This window comes from Heterocephalus glaber, unplaced genomic scaffold (genome assembly GCF_053883595.1).
Source record: "Heterocephalus glaber isolate CG9 unplaced genomic scaffold, H.glaber_assembly_v1.0 deba00001472, whole genome shotgun sequence".
In the NCBI taxonomy this organism is placed as follows: domain Eukaryota; kingdom Metazoa; phylum Chordata; class Mammalia; order Rodentia; family Bathyergidae; genus Heterocephalus; species Heterocephalus glaber.
This window is the reverse complement of record NW_028258315.1, coordinates 90,225,777-90,244,014: the sequence shown is the minus strand read 5'-3', so window position 1 is coordinate 90,244,014 and position 18,238 is coordinate 90,225,777. Positions and strand designations below refer to the sequence as shown.

The following is an 18,238-nucleotide window of genomic DNA, read 5'->3' as shown; positions in this document are numbered from 1 at the left end:
CAGGATCTTGGCTCCAAGTCCTAAAGTGTGCCTTGCACTGTGGACTGCCAGTAAGGTGATACAGTGGACTGTCAAGTTACGGCCGGCCTGACCTAGGAACAACTTGGGTTAATTAGGTTGAGAAGATTCATCTGCCTCTTGTTTTCTGTCGCGTGGTGTACCCAGGTAAACATCCAGATCTCAGCTGTACTGACTGAACAGCCAGCTTGAGTTACAACCAGCCCTCGGGAACTGGAGTTTATAAGTCAAGGGTCCACTGTATTTTGGAGGCTGTGACTATTGAATTTAATACCAATACCAATCATATACTGATACTTATGCCAATCTGTTATTGTGCCTACTTCTTGAATGATGAAACCGACACTCAGAAAAGTTAAAGACATTATTTAAAGTTGTATGGGGGACAATGACAGACCTGGGTCAAAAATTACCTGATTTTCATTCCAGGACCAGTACTTGGGTAGGCTTTCCAGAAAGCAACCTTTGCTTACAAACGTTCATTTACCAGGTTGTTCTTTGATCTGATGTTGAAGGGTTGTTTGAAGTTTTAATGAATTCAGAAAAAAAAAAAATCAACATAGATTGAATTCGGCTGAGTCAGGTGGCTAGGGTTTCTGTATTTTGGCTCCGTTGGCTAACAGCGTTGTCTCCTACAGTATTTGATGCTACTGTTCCCGTATTTCTTGAAGTCACCATTCCCAGTATGCAGTGTGCTCTTTCCTGGGGGCTCTGCTCCCGGTGAACCAGGAGGCACCTGGGGCCAGATGATGGTGCAATGAACTTGTTTGTGGACTATGGGAGCATATCTGTAAGTGATTGCATTTTCATACCAAGGTCCCTGAGTGCTTTTTGCTATGCAGGGGTGATCAAGATATATGGTGAATATTACACATTTTTAAAACTATTTATAACAGTGAAAGACATCATCATTAATCTCCCTCAAAATTCTTCCTCTTACTTTGAACACGCTTATCCCAACATTCCTGCCACTTTCTGGAGCAGTTCTGGAAGACTTTTTTTGTGAATGTCTTTACGAAGTGTGATCAAGAATATGGTGAATGCTGCTTTTGCATGCTATCCAATGAGAAGGCAGGCTTGTAAAGACATTGTGGTACGTCCTCATCCACCTTATTCACCAAATTTGGCACTGTGTGACTTCTGGCCCTTCTCCAAAGTCAAAATGACCACGAAAGGTAAACAGTTGTAATTATTCAGGACATTTGAGGCAGCCCCAACCGTGAAACTAAAGACACTCACAGGGGACTACCAGAAGTGCTTCAGAAAGTACCAGGAATGATGGGATAAATATGTGCAAAGCAAGGGGGATTAATGGCAAGGTCTCTTTTAATACAATAATTTAAAAAAATTTTAAACATTCACTGTACTTTTAGTTAATACCTCAGACTAGAGGATCAGTTGCTGGGAAGGTAAATGTCTCGGTTGCTTTTGTGCATTGTTTTCTTGGATCTACCGGCAAAGGAAAGGCTCTAGAACATTTCCCTGAGGCTGCTCACATGTCGCGAGCAGGTACCGTGGGTAAAGAGGACTTGGACTCGGATGGCAGTTCACACACTTATATTATCAGAATTCACTTCAATACAATTATCACACAGTATTAAGTCTGCCAATTACCACGTCCCTGTACCTGTACTGCGCAAGTCATTATGGGAGCGCGACCTTTCCTCCCGTAGGGTCAGAGGGTCCGATCCGTAGACGAAGGGCGTCGAGTCGGCGCTAGGCTATCCGCCTCTCCTCTTGCCTCGTCCTCTGGTCTTGTCTGGTCGGCGGCGATGCTCCTTCCAGCGGGATCAGGTGTGCAGATGTCTCGGTCGGTGGCCAGATCAGCAGATCGACTGGTCGACTGGTCGGTGGACGGATTGTCGACTTGCTTGGAGTCTTCAGCTCCTTTTATACTATTCTAACTGGGCGTTTGTGGTATTGGTTCAGACTTATCACACTGTCCATTTCAGGGCACACCCTGTCCAGTTCGAGGTACACCCTGTCCAGTTCGGGGCACACCCTTATCAGTTCCATACCGCTTAAGGTTCTACTTTCATATCTTATGGTTACACATCACTCTTATGATTGTGTCATACTTAGGTTACAGCACTCTTAAAGTCACAGCACACTTTAGGGTTACAGCACACTTAGGGTTATACAATTCCATCTTATTTCAAAGTGTTCTCCACATCACGACATACAAGGAGCCAGCAACAGCTGGAGGTGCCAGCCCTCACAGCAAGGCAGACACACTGTGGTCTCATTTATTTCCTTCTTCTGTCCTTTTTCTGTTATCTGAAAATTTAATGAAGTAAAGGAAAAGGCAGGAGAGGTGGCATTGTTTTTGAGCACGGAGGGCCTGAAGGGTCCCCTGGAGTATCTGCTGAGGGGATTCAGGTTGTTGGTACATAGCCTTCCAGCGCTGCAGAAGCCACATCTGGACTTCCTGGGGTGGGGTTGGGGAGCTGTTGTAGGTCTGCTTGCTTTTTCTGGGAGAAGGAAGTGTTTCCTGCTGCAGGGTTATCTTGTTGAGGGTTGGGAGCCAGCTCACACTGGTGATAAGGATGTAATGAATACTTATGAGAAGGGGAGATTCGAGCCACTGAGCAGCACAGTGCCCTAGGCCATTTCTTATTTTAGGATGGGAGAGATCTAAGGGAGTAAATTTCAGACCATCGCAGATGAAAAGATGTGTGAGGGTCTCTAGCAGAGCTTTGTCCTTTCCTTGATTTCCAGTAGCAGGCAGGTGTTCTGCCCCACCGAGAGCCTTAGGAATCACCTCTCAGTTTTGCCTGTTGTCTTTGTTTCTGTAATTCACTTACAGCTTTAAAAAATATGACTAGGCCTGCCCCGTGCTCATTATTGGATGTGACAGGGAGGACGTGCTTTTAATTTATTCTCTGCATCTAATTGTAGTGTGTGCGTGTCAGGGTTCACTGGCTAGAGAGAGAACGAGCCCTGCTTTTGTAAAGCAGTTAATTGAACCTGGTAACGATTATTGTCAGCAATCCCCCGAGGCTGTGCTGGTCCCTGTGCATCATCCCTCATAGTGATTTCCAGCATCCAATGTGCTGGTACAACAGCAATTTTCCAAAGGAAATGGCAATAGCAGATTAGAGTTCCCGGGCCACAGACCACTTTTACAGTAATGTTGGTAACCTCATCTGAGTTTGTTCTAGTGTCTGCTGCTAACAGACTTCTGAAAAGCATGCTTCTTTGAAATGCTGAGAGAATTGTTTTTCAATACTGTACAGGCCACAAACAAAGGACTAGTATCTGTGATATAAAAACCCTTCCATGTCAGTAAAAAATATCAAAATAAAATCTCCTAAATATCTATCTACTGCAAAATAGCAGTAGAAAAATGGGCAAAAGATACGAAAAGTCACTTGACAGAAGTGGATTACACGGACAAAGAAAAGATGCATGATTTCACTAGTAATCAGGGTAAAGTAAATAAAAGCAGCAAGATACCGTTTTACCAAGTACTTGGCAAAATAATAGCGAGGATGATGATGTAATAATAATATCAGCTGTCAGCAGGGGTCTGGGGAAATGGGAATCCTGGTGGAATATCCACACCACGGGTCAGTTTGCAGGAGCTTTTAAAACTGAAAATGAATAGACCCCGTGAACCAGCATCTCCGCACCTTGCAGTTTGCTTACACAAACACTAGCATAAGTGCACCAAACGCAGCATTATTTGGTTCAGCAAAAATCAAACACTAGATGTCTACCTGTATAGGAAAGTCTGGAGAGATCACAGCATATCCATGGAAGGAGATTTTAGGCAGTAGCTCAAAAGAGTGAAGCAGGTGTGCAGGTAATGTCAAGGACAACATCCAGAGCATATTGTTAACTTTCCAAAGCAAGTGTAGAATTATTTGTACAATATGATATAATTCAAGTGAGAAAGGAAAATGTTGCTACATATTTTGTGTATCTATATTCATCTGTTATTACTAAGGAAAAAGTATGTTGCTAATGTCTGGGCAGGCCCTGGGGTCAGCAGTGGGCCCAAGAAGACGTGAGCCTTATCTGGTATGTGTAGATTTCTAGAAGGGAATTGCTTGGTATAATCAAATTGAATGATAAAAATTTTGAAGAGAAAAAGAAGAAATGAAGTAGGATATAATTATTTGTTTGTCTGCAACTTGCATGCAGTAGCCTCAGAGGGAAGCCAGAGATCAGAGCCCTGACAGCAGCCCTCACAGTCCCTCATTGTCATTTTATTCAGCCTCAGGGTCCTGCCTCCCTGAGGGGTTCTGGTGGAGATCAAGTGAGACCCTGTGGTCCTCCTCCAGAGCAGAGCCAGGTGTCGGGAGCTGGTGCTAAATATGTGCTTAATTGCCTTGGTGTGGGGGGTCGTGTATGGTGCTTTGTGATTGTGTGACTGATGATCGACTATTATCTGCCTTATAGTCAGAGGCGTCCCGTGGCTTCTGATTTTGGAGAGTGGACTCTGTTCATGCCCCTGTTTTTAAATAAGTTTCTGCCTTCCTTTCCCTGCAGAATGTCTCTTAGTCTGTGTGGCGCTGGCAGCTTTCTCTGGGTGTGTGGGGGGTTGGAGCCAGCTCAATGCCCCCGTGCCGTGGATCGGTTCCGCGGCACAGGTCCCACACCCGAAGGGCCCACACTGCTTTAATGCTCTCCTGTTGCCATCTTGAAATTCTTCCGGATGCTAGCAAGAGGTGCCCCGTGGTTTCATTTATCAAGTCCTGTAGATTATGGTCCTGTAATAGGTCTCCGTTAGAGTGACTGATGGGGCCCGACCTTGCTGTGCCGAGACTAGAGCAGAGGGCCCCTGGCTCCATGAAAAGCAGAGGACTCTGATGTTCAAGCAACAAAAGCTGCTCTCTAGGACCGCCTGGACTTTCATGTTTTTGAAAGGCAGCCAGGCAATCTGTCCCGCCTTTGCCCTCAGGGCAACAACCGCTTCCTCCTGTACGTGTCTCTCTGAGGAAGGCTTTACTACAAGGCTGCAGGAGGTGGTGAGGCTTTCATCCTACCCCTGGGTGATTCTGGTTTGCATTTATTCAGATCCTAGGTGCAGAGAGAACCAGGACCTGGGGTAGGTTCTGCAGCCCAGGATGGGGCGGCGCCTGGGAGACAGCTCCCCCCGCCTCGCCTCCCCCAGCAGCTTCTGGTTCCCCACGGTTCACAGCACTTGCATATCTCCATGCTGCCTCTGCTTGCCATTCCGTCCTCTCCCCCAGCTCCACATCTCTACTTCCCGTGCTGCCCCCGCATCCCCTCACCCCTCACATCTCCATGTCCTGCGTTCTCCGTACCCCTGTGCCTTTGTTTCCCTGCACCCCAAAGCTCTGCATCCCATCTGTCTTGCTCTCAGAGCTGGCCCCAAGGTACAGGAAGAGGGGAGAGGAAGTACCCACAGCTGTTTCTTCTCCTTGAAGCAGCCTCCGCTAATGACGGAAGGTGGGTTTAGAAGTCAGAAGGATCTAATTTCAAAGCCCAGGTGGCCATTTAACAGCTGGGCAAGTTCTCGGGCAAATTACTTAACTCCTCGGATCCACAGGTTAAGGATTAAATGAGCAAGGCATTTAAGGCTCCAGCCTCAAAAGTGTTTAAGTGCTTTTCACTCTGCTGTTCTTCCCCATTTGTGGAATGTTCCACAGTATCACACCATCGCTTCGCCTACTCCAGCTTGACCTCGTCTGAACAGCTCCTTAGGATACAAGGAGGGGCCGGGGCAGGGGGAGGTTGGGTTTCCTCTGAAATGTAGAGAAACTGAAGAACCGACTTCTCCTTTGCCTTCACTGGGGGAGAGCCCCAGCATTCCCATTCTTTCAGTGAAGAAGCCCCAAACTGCCAAATTTTTTAGGTTCCAGGTCCTGGGTGGGGTGGGGGGTGGGGTAGCTGCAGCCCCTGCCCTTGAGCAGGTCAGCTTGTTAATCACAGAACAGAGCCTGAGAGTGACCTGTTTCAGTGGGGGACTTGCTGCCTTTCCACACACCTAGATGGGACACGGACAGATGGGCTCTTTGGTAGCCTGCAATTCCTCGGAGCAGCTAAGACCAGCAAATTCCTAGCCTAGGAAACCTCAGCACCAGTACCATGCATTGGAAGTTGGTTTATCTAGTGAGTTGGGAAGTCCCCAGGTCGGACTCCCAGGTGTGTACCTGCCTGACTTTTCAGGCAGATGTTGACCTCTGGCTTATTCAAAGAGGTGAGGAGTGTCTCTGCGTTCCAGATTTGCTCATTGGAAAGAGCTGGAATGTACACTTTTATTTGTCATCCAAAGTTACAGGATGTTTGCAAAGTTTATTTAAGGCATCTAACTCTTGTTTAAAACGTATTTGTTTTTTAAGAATGCCATAACATAGAAGTTTTTATAGCTTCACATTATTTTGGCGTTCATCTTCACATCTTTGTTATAACCACACTTTATGGGTCTGTCACAATATTTGCTTTTCACTCCTTTTAATGGGTTGGGATGTTTTAGGATCAGTTACACAAGCTTTTGTTTCTCACATTAAATGTACCACCATTTCTTCCTTTCAATATGTTGAATATTGAAAATAATTTCTTAGGTGACGTTAATTATGATGTGCCTCCCCACTGAGCCGTTCTCGGGGATAATAATGATAGTGTTCCAGCCTTCCTGACTGGCTCTGTCATTAACCCGTCATCAGTACCAGCCTGTGTAGTGTGCATGCGGGAGTGAAATCAGTTGAGAAGTGAAATATATGTGCTGCAAATACAGGAGAGTTGTCATGTCTTTTCTCAAGGCACAACTGAATTTTTCAGCTGTCAAATCTGAATTCTTAATTGCTCTCTTTGTGTAAAAATGCATTCTTTAAATTTTTTCCATTTTTATAAAATAATTTGTAACCACAGTTGGCAGTGATTCCTGTTTGCAAAATCTTATCCTTTGACTTCTTTCCATTTCGTTGAATCAGAGAACCCTTTCTAGATTCGAAGATATTACGCTGCGTACTCCTCGTTGGTGGGTCTCTCGTACTGGTACCATGTCTTCCTTCATGCCTTCCTCTTTTATTGTTTGCCTTTCTCACCTCCTTCTGCCTTTCTGCCTCTCTCTCCCTCTTCTCCTTTTTGTCTTTCCTTCCTTCCTTCCTTCCTTCCTTCCTTCCTTCCTTCCGTTTCTGTGTCCCTTACTATGCGTTATCAGAGTCACAATGGAGACTGTTTAAATGTGTGCTCTTAGCTCGGGATGAACTGGTCATGTGGCGTTGTGTGTGACGTCATGTGGCTAGTAGACTACAGAAGTAGATTATAACTGCACATCTATTAACTGATACCAATTTCTATAAACAGGATTTTCAGAGTATGTTAACAGAGAGCAGCTTTGAAGTTAGCCAACATCTTAGACACGTGTGCTTCTCCTTGAGTTCCCCATCAAGAAAATAGCTGTTCATTTGGTGGTTTAAGATATGCCCCAGAGGGCTTCGTACTTGTTTGGCATCGTGGGCTCCCAGTTAGGGATCCAACATTATTTATCTTCAAAATGCTGCTTTTTGAAATGAGAGAGCAGCGACTGATAATTACTCTTGAACAGCAGCTGTAAGCCAGGGCTACTCAAATGGTGGAATTGCCAGTTAAAGTAGAAATTCAAATTGAACGGTGCATCCTGTGTTTTTACTTGCTGAATCTGGCAACTGCATAAACACATGAGGACATGCTTCTGGTCAGCCTGGAGCTTGTGGTCAGGAGACACGAGTCCAGATTTCTAACCTCAAGTGCTAGGCTGGTTGTTGAACACATCACAGCAACCCTGAGAGGTACATGGTGCTTTGGCACTCCACACGGAAGATTAACAAGTTAATAATAACTCCAGGGTCAGATACCAGGGTGTGGGTTAGGGGACAGAGAATCAGGAGCTCACACCCTTCTGCCTGCAGAGAGAGCCCTTGTTTTCCCCCATTGCAGCCTCCGGTCTCCTGACTGGCAGTGTGGCAGCAAGGAGCTTCTTTTGCAGGTTTTGTAGAGATCCCGTGGCAAAGTTAAGAGCCCTTAACATTACTTCTCCACCGCTGGATTTTTCCAGGCAGCAGGAGGCAAACAGCTGTTTTCACTGTATCAAACCCAAAACATATCACGCAGAAGAAAATGTCAAGTCATTTTGAAAACTGTCTGAAGCATAATGTGCTTGACAGGAGTGAAATAGCATCGCCCATAGCCACATAATTACTACCTCAGTGTTCGTTTACTGAGCAGCCCTTTCTTCATGCACTAGAATTAAATCAATCTGAGCAATGGGGCAGCTTTATACAACTGGGATCTCAGCACTTACAACAGTTAGACTCTGTCAAGTCCTTCGTAGGTGTGATCCGTGCAAGGTTGGCTGAGCAACTTAACAGTTTCTTCCATATTCCTTATCTTCAGACTAAACTCAGCCAGACTTATTAAATTAAAGGAAATGAAGGTCACCTAGTTTATTTTGCAAACAATAAATGTTAAGATAGGGTGAGATGTCCAAAATCTGATTTGAATTTAAGCAGCAGCCAGACACCATAACATTGCCATCCACTAGATGTCGCTGATGATTCACACCAGTGCAGCTGTGGGCCCATTTGTGGACATTCAAAAATTCCTTAAAAATGTCTGGCCAGTTACGAATCTGGAATTTCCATGTACTTTTCTCTTCTTCTTTTTTTTAACCTTTTACTTTTAAATATCCTTCTTGTGTTCATTGAAATGGGCCTTATTTCTCCTCCGGATTTTTTTCTACTTTTCTAGATTAGCAAATAAGCAAAGGGAAGTGACAAAGTCTCTCACTTTAACCATGCTGCTCTTTCTGTATGTTGCCCTTTTCTGATTTTTGGTGAAGCTCCCCAGACTTCATTTCCTTGATGAATTGGGTGTGAGGTTGTCTAGTTACTGTACATTTCCTACATGCAGTAAAGTTGATTTTTCTTTTACGGATTTATGGTTGGTTTACTCTTGAGAAAAGAAAAAAAAAATTATCTTTTCCATTGGGGATTCGCCTTTGACAACAGAAGGGATCAGATGCCTGTTGTAACCCAGACCATTCTGGCTTAGAGACTGCAGCCAGTGGGATGCTGGGTGGGTGCATGTGGGGCTGTGAAGCCAGTTCTCTGCCTACACTGAAGAAACTCCCATCCAACCAACAACAAAAGCAGAGAGACTGGCAGCTGCTATAGATTTCCACTCCTAATGAGCTACATTTTTTCCCCCAGAGCATGGCTAATATGAGATGGGATCCTCAAAGTTTAAAAAAGGGAATGTTAAAAGGGAGTAAAGTTAGCTTTAATCAACTTTAAAAAAAAATCATAAAACGAATTTTCAGAAAAGCTTGAGACTCATGGAAAGTTCTCTTGTAAATATAATGGCAAGCAGTTCTTTCTCTCCCCTTTCTTTTTTTCTTCTCTTTTCTCTCTTTCTCTGTCCTCTCTGTTCTGTCTGTTTCTCTCCTCTGTTCTGTCTCTATCCTCTGTTCTCTCTCCCTCCCTCCCTACCTCCTTTCAGGAAGTCCCCTGAAGTTTTCAAAGTATAAACCACCTGATTGGCACAGGGGTTGGGGAGAATTTGGGTGGGCAAGGGCCTCTGTATTAGAGGGAAGATTTTCCTTTATTTATTTATTTTCCAAAGCAAAACATTTATTGGGACATTTTAGATATACATGATGATCACATTCATCATAGGGGATTTGTACCAGTGCAGGCTATATCTTGCTTCCTTTTTTTTCCCATTCCCCCCACTTCAACCCCTCTTCCTCTCCTTATTTACAGAAGCTTTGTTTCCATTTTCCCTTCTGTTTTCTCTTTTGTTCCCTGTCCCTTCTTTCCTTTAGATATTTTGTTTGAGTGGTCCTAAGCTTTTCAGGTGCCACAGAGATTTCAGTAAAAGTTGAAAGATTCCTGGGCTCCGTGGGCTTCTGCTGCGTTGTGTTGGCACGTGTGGCCCACTCTACAGCAGAGCGCGCTTTGCCAAGCTCTGCTTAACTCCCATGCCTGCCCATGGTGCCCAGCAGTATGAAGCCCCTACAATGTGAAGTCATTGTCTTTTGCCTTGGACTTTTCTTGAATGTTGGTATAGCATTCAGTTGAGATACTTTTTAAGTAGCCTTCTATGGATTTCACTATAGTGAAAATTGAACATCCATAGCGTAAGGATAATGTAATCATGGGAGGGTTAGATTTCACAGTCATTGGGAAGAAAGGCTCAAATTCCTGATTATAACCTGTATCAGCCTTATGAATGTCTGCTTGACTACCGAGGATGAGATGGGAGAAAAAGAAGCTGCAACCCAGTGTGAAAAAACGAAATGCTTCCTGACTTTACCCACAGTATGAATTATATTGAATACTAATTATGTTCTTGCTACACAACAGCTTCCTGTGCAAATTGTGGGAAAATATGAAAACATTTCCAAGTATCCAGCTAACCCCACATTGGAATTTGTGACTGTCACGTATCTCCTTTGATATAATTTATTCTCTACAGATTTGCCAAAATGCACTGTTGCTATTTCAGAAAAATTATTAGTATGCTCTCTACCTGTGCACTACAGTGTTGAAGGGATCGGGCTTGGGTCAATCATACAGGTTTGGTTGAGTCATGGGACTCATTCGGTTTTTTGTGTGAATATCATTATGAATCTCCAGGGATTATTTGGCTTTTATGACTTAGAACTCTTTGTCTCTAGAACCAACATTTGGAACTTATATCAAATAGCCATGTTTTCTATCTTATAGCTTCCAACTCAACATATGCAGAGCTGGCTCAGTCTAGGATATGGTTTGGCTTGAGGATTGTAGATCTCTCAGATATACCAGGGTTGACCTTGCAGTCAGCTCCAAAATCAGATGCACCCTTGGGTTTGGTCTACACATGTGATGACTTTGGTAAAAGCAAACTTTCCGTCTTGCATTTATGGAGACCCTATTAGTAGATGGTTTTGCTAAATTTAATTTGGTTGTTTTTTATGGAAATCTGCTTAATAACTGATTTTATTGTAATAACTAATATATTTTTTACATTTATAGTTCCAAAATATGGCTTAATTTGTATGGCTGTATTAAAAGATGAACTTATTTTATTAAAATATGAATTTATAAAACACATCGATAAAGTTGGTTGTTTAAACCTAATGTTCATCCATGGAGGCTCATTGGACAGATTATAGTCATAAACCATATGATTCTGCCTATGTTCATCAATGTGGAAAAAGAACTATGCTCCATTCCTAGGGATGACAATAAAAACTGCCAAATATTCAGTATTCTTGTGCCCCATTTTTACAAATGTATATTTTAAAGACATATACCTAAAGACTGAAAATCAGTAGAATGATAGAATTATAACTATTTACAAATGCTTGATCCTTCTGTGTCTTTTAATTTTATGATAAAATTATATTATTTTTGTTATCATAAAATAAGGAAGCTCTTTTCTGTTTAGAATAAACAAAAGTTGTATTTTTCAGCTCTCAGTACACTTTGTTTTTTTCAAATGTTGTCTAACTAGAGCAAGAAAAAAATGCAGATGCATTTCTTTAATGAAATGGATTCTAGAATACATTGTCATTCTCTTAAATATTGTAATTCCCTTTGAAGAAGGATGCTAAAAATGAACTCTTTGCCTGACTCTTTGTGAGTTTTTCCTGTGAAAACAAAAGCCTTGAAGTCACTTTCTGTGAGTGTTCAGTGCCAGCAGACCCATCTGATGCGTTTCTTCCTACCCAGGTGTGGTTAAGATTCTGTTAAGTTTAATTGAAACATTCAAAATGTATTACAAATGTGAGGCTTGCGACATATGCATATTGCCGCTGCTATTTATATATGTTTTTTTTCTTTTGTAAACCACTTTAGGCATTGATTTTAGGTAAAGCTCCTTGATTCATCTTTTTAAAAATTAAAATGTAAAATGAGAATGGAAGAAAGGTTTGCACAATGAGGAGGTTCTCTAACATGCTGTCTGCTTTGCATCTTCTGAGTTTCAATCTTTGGTGTTTAAATGAAGACCAAGGATTGCTGGGTCTTGCTGATGTCATGGTCTTCCTTGTCAGGCCTTTTGCTTGGTCAAAATAATTAAGGGGTAGAATTATTTTTTTATTGGAAATTTGCACCTTTACATAATCTCTCTTGGTTCTTATTTTTTCCCCATTCCCCTGCCCTCCCTTCAACCCCTCTATCCCTCCCTATTTACAAAGTCTTTGTTTCCGTTTTTTCTTGTCTCATATTAACTCCATTCTCTTCTTTCCTTTCCCCTGCCCCCTCACTTCCCCTTCCCCTTTGCCCCTTTTCTTCCTATTTCATATTATCTATTATACCTTTTAGTCCTTATTTACACTTTTAGTTTCTCACACTAGAGAAACTATTTGGTATTTAAACGTGTGTCCTATTTATTTCACTTAAGTGTATAGCCTCAATGTACATCCATTTAGCAATAAATGTCTCTAATTTCTCATTTTTATGCCTGAGTAGTACTCTATTTTATTAAAAAAACCCACATTTTCTTTATCCAGTCTCCAGTTGATGGGCCCTTGGGCTGCTTCCAAGTTTTAGCTATTACATATTGTGCCGCTATGAACATGGGTGCACATATATCACTGTGGTATGATTCTTTTAATTCTTTGGGGAAGATACCCAGCAGGGGAATAGCTAGGTCAAATGGGACTTCCAGTCCTAGTTCTTTGAGGTATCTCCATACTGATTTCCATGGTGCTTTTATCAGTCTACACTCCCACCCAGCAGTGGAGCAGCCCCGCCAGCATTTGTTATTGGTTGATTTCTTGATAGCAGCCATTCTTTCTGGGGTGAGGTGGAATCAGCCTTGTTGCCATTTGTATCTCTCGAATGACCAGTGGTGTTGAACATTTTTTCATACATTTATTTACTATTTCTACTTCTTTGAGAAATGTCTACTCATTTCAGATGCCCATTTTTGGATTGGGTCTTTAAATTTGGGAAGTCTGTTTTTTTAAGTTCTTTACAGATTCAAGATAGTAGACCTTTGTCTGAGGAACAGCAGGGGAGGATTTTTTCCCACATTGTGGGTTGTCTTTTCAGCACTGTTGGTGGTTTCTCTTGCTGTGGAGAAGCTTTTTAATAAGAAGAGATTGCACTTGTTGATTGTTTGTGCTAGTTCACGGGCAACTGAGGTTTTGTTCATAAAATCTTTTCCTACATCAATATCTTCAAGAGTTCTACCTAACCTTTGTTCCAGACGGTTCAGCGTTTCTGATTTTTTTTTTTTTTTGGTACTGGGGATCGAACTTGGGTCCTTGCGCTTGCGCAGCAGGCAGGGAAACCACTGAGTTAAATCCCTGGCCCTAGCGTTACTGTTTTAATATTTAGATCTTTAATCCATTTCAATTTTAGTTTAGTTCATGGTGAGAGATGTAGGTCTAGCTTTAATCTTTGACAAGTTGAAACATAATTTTTCCAGCAACATTTATTAAAGAGGCAGTCTTTCCTCCAGCGAGACTGTTTGGCTCTTTTGTCAAAGATGAGGTGGCTGAGTGTTTTTGGAGCTGTTTCTGCATCTTCTGAGCTGTTCCACTGGTTCTCAGGTCTGTTTCTTTGCCAGTACCATGCTGTTTTTTATCACAGTAGCTTTGTAGTATAGTTTCAAGTTGAGGGTTGTGATACCCGCTGCCATGTCTCTGTTGCCTAGAAGTGCTTTTGCTATTGTAGGTCTCTTCTTCCAAATGAATTTTTGGATTGTTTGCTCCAGGTCTATGAAGTATGCTGCTGGGATTTCAGTTGGCATTGCATTGAATCTATATAGCAGTTTTGGAAGTATGGCCATTTGCACTATGTTGATTCTTCCTACCCAGGAGCAAGGGTTGTCTTTCCATTTTCTGATATCATCTTCAATCTCTCTTTTCAGAGTGGTATAGTTTTCAGAGAAGAGGTCTTTGATTTCTTTCGTTAGGTTGATTCCTAGATATTTCAGTGTTTTGGATGCTATTGTGAAAGGAATTGTTTGCCCTATTTCTTACTTAGTGAGTCTGTTGGTCATGTAGAGAGAGGAAAGCTATTGATTTTTCTGTGTTGTCCTTATATCCAGCTACTCTACTGAATTTGGTTATTAAGTCTAGAAGACTTTTGGTGGCGTTCTTGGGGTCTTTCATATAGAGTATCATGTCATCTGCAAATAATGACAATTTGACTTCTTCATTTCCTATCTTTATTCCTTTCTCTTGTCTAATTGTCGTGGCTAATGTTTCCAAAACTATATTGAACAAGAGTGGTGATAATGGACATCCTTGTCTTGTTCCTGATTTTAGTGTGAAGGATTTCAGTTTTTAACCATTTAGTATGATATTGGCTGTTAGTTTTTCATAGATAGCTTTTATCAGATTGAGGTAGAGACCATCTATTCCAATTTTTTGTAGGGTTTTTATCATAAATGCATGTTGGGTTTTGTTGAATGTTTCTTCTGCATCTATTGAGATGATCATATGGTTTTTGTCCTTGGGTCTGTTGATATAGTGTATTAGATTGATTGATTTGCGTATATTGAACCATCCGTGCATCCCTGGGATGAATCCCACTCGGTCAGGGTGTATGATCTTCTTGATGATCTTCTGCATTCTATTTGCCAGTATCTTATTAAGGATTTTTGCATCTATGTTCATTAGTGAGATTGGCCTATAGTTCTCTTTTTCAGTTGGGTCTTTCTCTGCTTTAGGGATCAAGGTGATGCTTGCTTCCAGGAATGAATTTGGGAGTATTGCTTCCCTTTCAATTTCATTGAAGAGTTTAAACAGTAGTGGCAGTAGTTCCTCTCTAAATGTCTTGTAGAGTTCAGCAGTGAAGCCATCAGGATGCGGGCTTTTCTTAGTTGGTAAGTTTTTATTTTTTTTAAAATTTCATTGATTGATACTGGGTTGTTTAGAATTTTTAGGTCTTCTTCATTCAACTTTGGTGATTCATATGTATCTAGGAATCTGTCCATTTCTTCTGTGTTTTCCTTCTTATTGGCGAATAGGTTCTGGAAGTAGGTATTGATGATCCTCTGGATTTCTGCTGGGTCTGTTGTAATTTCATTCTTTTCATTCTTAATTGCTTGGATTTGGGCCTTTTCTTTCCTTTTTCTGATAAGGTTGGCTGAGGGTTTGCCAATTTTGTTTATAGAATTACTTTTTTAAAAAGGCATAAGTTTTAAATTGGATAACTAAACACATGTTGCTCAGAATGTTATAAAGCTGATGTTTTAATTCAAAGCAAAAAAAAAGAGAACAGAAGTAAACTTATAAAATCAACAATGAAATGATCCTCCAGTAAGCTTAATTTGCCATTGGAGGCTGGTAGAAGGAAGAACAAATTAACTCATTAGGACCTTGATCGCTCTTTATTGCATTTGCACCTAGCTGGGCATTTATGATCTTGTTCAGTGTCTGTCAAGTTGTGAACTCTGCAAGGGTAGAGACAGCATCTGCTCTTTGTTACTGTAACTCTGGAATCTAGCCTCTACCTGCAACTGCGAAGATAATAAATAAATATCGAATGAATGAGAATATTCTGGATGTGATACAGTTGTCTTCTTTGAGTATTTTTGTTAGAAGTAAGTATTCTTTTGGCCAAATAGTCTTTTGGCTTTGTAAAATTAAAGTTTAAATTGTACAACATGAGAACTGAATCTGCCCCTCTTGAGAAACATAAGAACATTTTTGACATTTCACATTCCAGCAAAAAGAGCCCTATTACACCCAGGCCCTCCCTCTTGAAGCAAAAAAGCTCTAGACATCACATAACAAATGAGTATGGGAAGAATTTGAATGGTGGAAAGATGAAGACAGATGGCCTAAGGACCTTTGGACATGAGGAACAACATAGCTATGGGTCCCCTGGGTTTCCTCATTACTTCTCATACATCATGAACAGAATGCTCCAGAAGCCTCCCACCTGGCCCAATAACAGGCATAGACTCCAAGAAAAACCTGCTGTTTCCCCTCAGCGCCCAGACCACGGACTGGCAGAAGGGTGACCTGACAGCAGGAAAAGTTTTTGGCTGTACATCCCGTGGAAAAACCAGTTCCCGGGGTTCTGTGTGGATTCAGCCGCATAAGAAAGAGGTGGTCTTCTGCCCTATGCCCTGAAGCCCAAGGAGACAGCGTTGCTTCAGTTTTTTCTACCCAGTGGTGTTGGAATACCTGAGCAGGGAGCAGATTTTGTATTTCCTGCTGGACGGACACGGGCACATTTGACCTCCCAGTAGGTGGTGCTTATGTTCCCGAGAGTGAGAGCAGGCAGTGCTCCTTGTCCCCTGTCAGGGTACTGTCAGTGGGGCCTGTAGTGCGATGAGGTTCTACCCTTGTCTGGCATCAATGAGACGAGATAGAGCAAGGCAGTACAAATTGAGAGTGTGCAGCATTCCTTCTTCTCCTGCACAGCTGGTGAGCTGAACTTTCACTCCCCCCGTCATGGACAGAACTGAATAGAGCAGTGCAGGTAGAGGCTGTCAGCATTCTACTGTCTCCCATGCCCTGGGGGTGGGACTCCATGCCCACTGCACAGCACTGAAGCTGACAGGATGTGGTGAGGCAGGGCTTTGATGCTCCGCTGTTGGGCTGCTTGCGTCCCTCACCCGTGTTGGTGGGGTTCCATCTGGTGGTAACGAGACTGATCAGTGTTGCTGGGCTTGGGGATTACCCCGGGGATGAATTTTCCCCTTGGTTTGATTCATTTCAGAGAACTCATCCAAGGCAAGTTTTAGGCATGGTCTGCTGTTCTGACAGTTTCTCCTCACAGGTAGTGTTCACAGGGTGGACAGTAGGAACAAGCTGGTGGTGTGGACCACATCCAGAAGCTGTGCATTGGGAGGCCATTTGCAGAGTATGGGGCATTTCCCCTCCCTCTGGTGCCTAGAAACAATCAGAATTTGTTACCAGGCCTTTCTTGCATGAAGAAGTTTGAGCTGTTATTCTAATGGTATGCTTTAAAGTTCATAAAAGTTACCCGAGTTCAATCCCTGGTACCAAAAAAAAAAAAAGTTCATAAAAGTTGCATCTGTATTAAGGTGGCCTTGTCTCTAGAACACCCATAGTGTTTAGATCCTGTGGTCATAGAGACCCCATGATCCCTGGGCCAGAGTTGAAAATTCCCAGGTCACGTTTTATTATGTTGCTAAGGGACACACAGTGCCAGCCTTGTGAAAAGTCTGAGTGTCATTAATGTCATGGCGATATGTCTTGTCTGGGGCATACGAAGGTGGTGAGAGTTGGGCTAGCCCAAACTCCTGCTCCCCGGCCTCAGCATGAGTGGCGCTGACATTGATGAGTAGCTCCCCACTTTCTCCTCCCACCAGTGTCCAGCAACCAGAATTTCTCTTCTTTTTTGAAAGCTAGTTGTATTCTACTGTATGTATACGCCCCATTTGCTGTATCTGTTCACCAGTTGGTAAACATTTAGGCTGTTTCCACATCTTGGCTGTTGTTGTTGTTGTTGTTGTTGTTTTGAACAGTGCTACAATAAACTAAAAAAAAGAAGAGCACAAGTGGAGCTGAGCCCCATCTCTACCTGTACCAGTGACGTGGAACAGGGTGGTGGGAGGGAGCTGGTTAGTACTGCACTCTGCTGCCCTTTCCCTTGCCTCAGGATCAACAAGGTCATAATTCTGCAGTTAACAGGAGAACTTCCATGCCCATTCTGCAGTAACAGCAGTCTTCTGTCTCTCCAGTCTAGTAGGACCCAGCAGGGAGCTAGCTTTGCACTCCCACTCACAGGCAACAAGCTAATGTGAGCTGGAGCCTCCCTCACTCCCCCAGGCCTGAAAGGAGAGCTGAATTTGCACGGCGTCTGAATGCACAGGGCAGTGTGACTTGGTGCTCTACTTTTGCTGAGTGTTGCCAGGGCCCAGCAGTAATTTCACAGGCACACCTACCTGGCTCTCCCACTCCACCATGTCAGGGGATGCCTGCTAAATGGAAAGGTTAAATAGGATCCAGGGTCTTAGAACAGAATATCCAAAATGCCTAGGGTGTGATAAAAAATCAATCTTCATTCCAAGAACCCAGAAAAATCCCATCTTCACTAAGAAAAGGCAGTCAACACAAGTCAAGAATGAGTCAGAGGCTGGAATTATTTAACAAAGATTTTAAAGAGGCCACCATTAAAAAAAAAATTCTTCGAGCCGGTCCCAGCACCCAGAAAGAAGCTCCCCACCTCCGTCTCAGGCTCCTAGGGCAGAGAAACTCAGCTGGTCCCAACACCTGGAAGGAAGCTCCCCTACCGCCATCCCCGGCTCCTAGGGCAGAGAAGCTGAGCCAGTCCCAGCACCTGGAAGG

At 42.8% G+C, this 18,238-nt stretch overlaps 1 protein-coding gene across 17 annotated transcripts in view; it reads left to right on the top strand.

Moving 5' to 3' along the window:
* The window catches only part of Cacna2d3 (calcium voltage-gated channel auxiliary subunit alpha2delta 3), a 1,090,211-nt gene that overhangs the window by 495,425 nt on the left and 576,548 nt on the right, over positions 1–18,238 (top strand). The gene's annotated exons all lie outside the window — the stretch shown is intronic.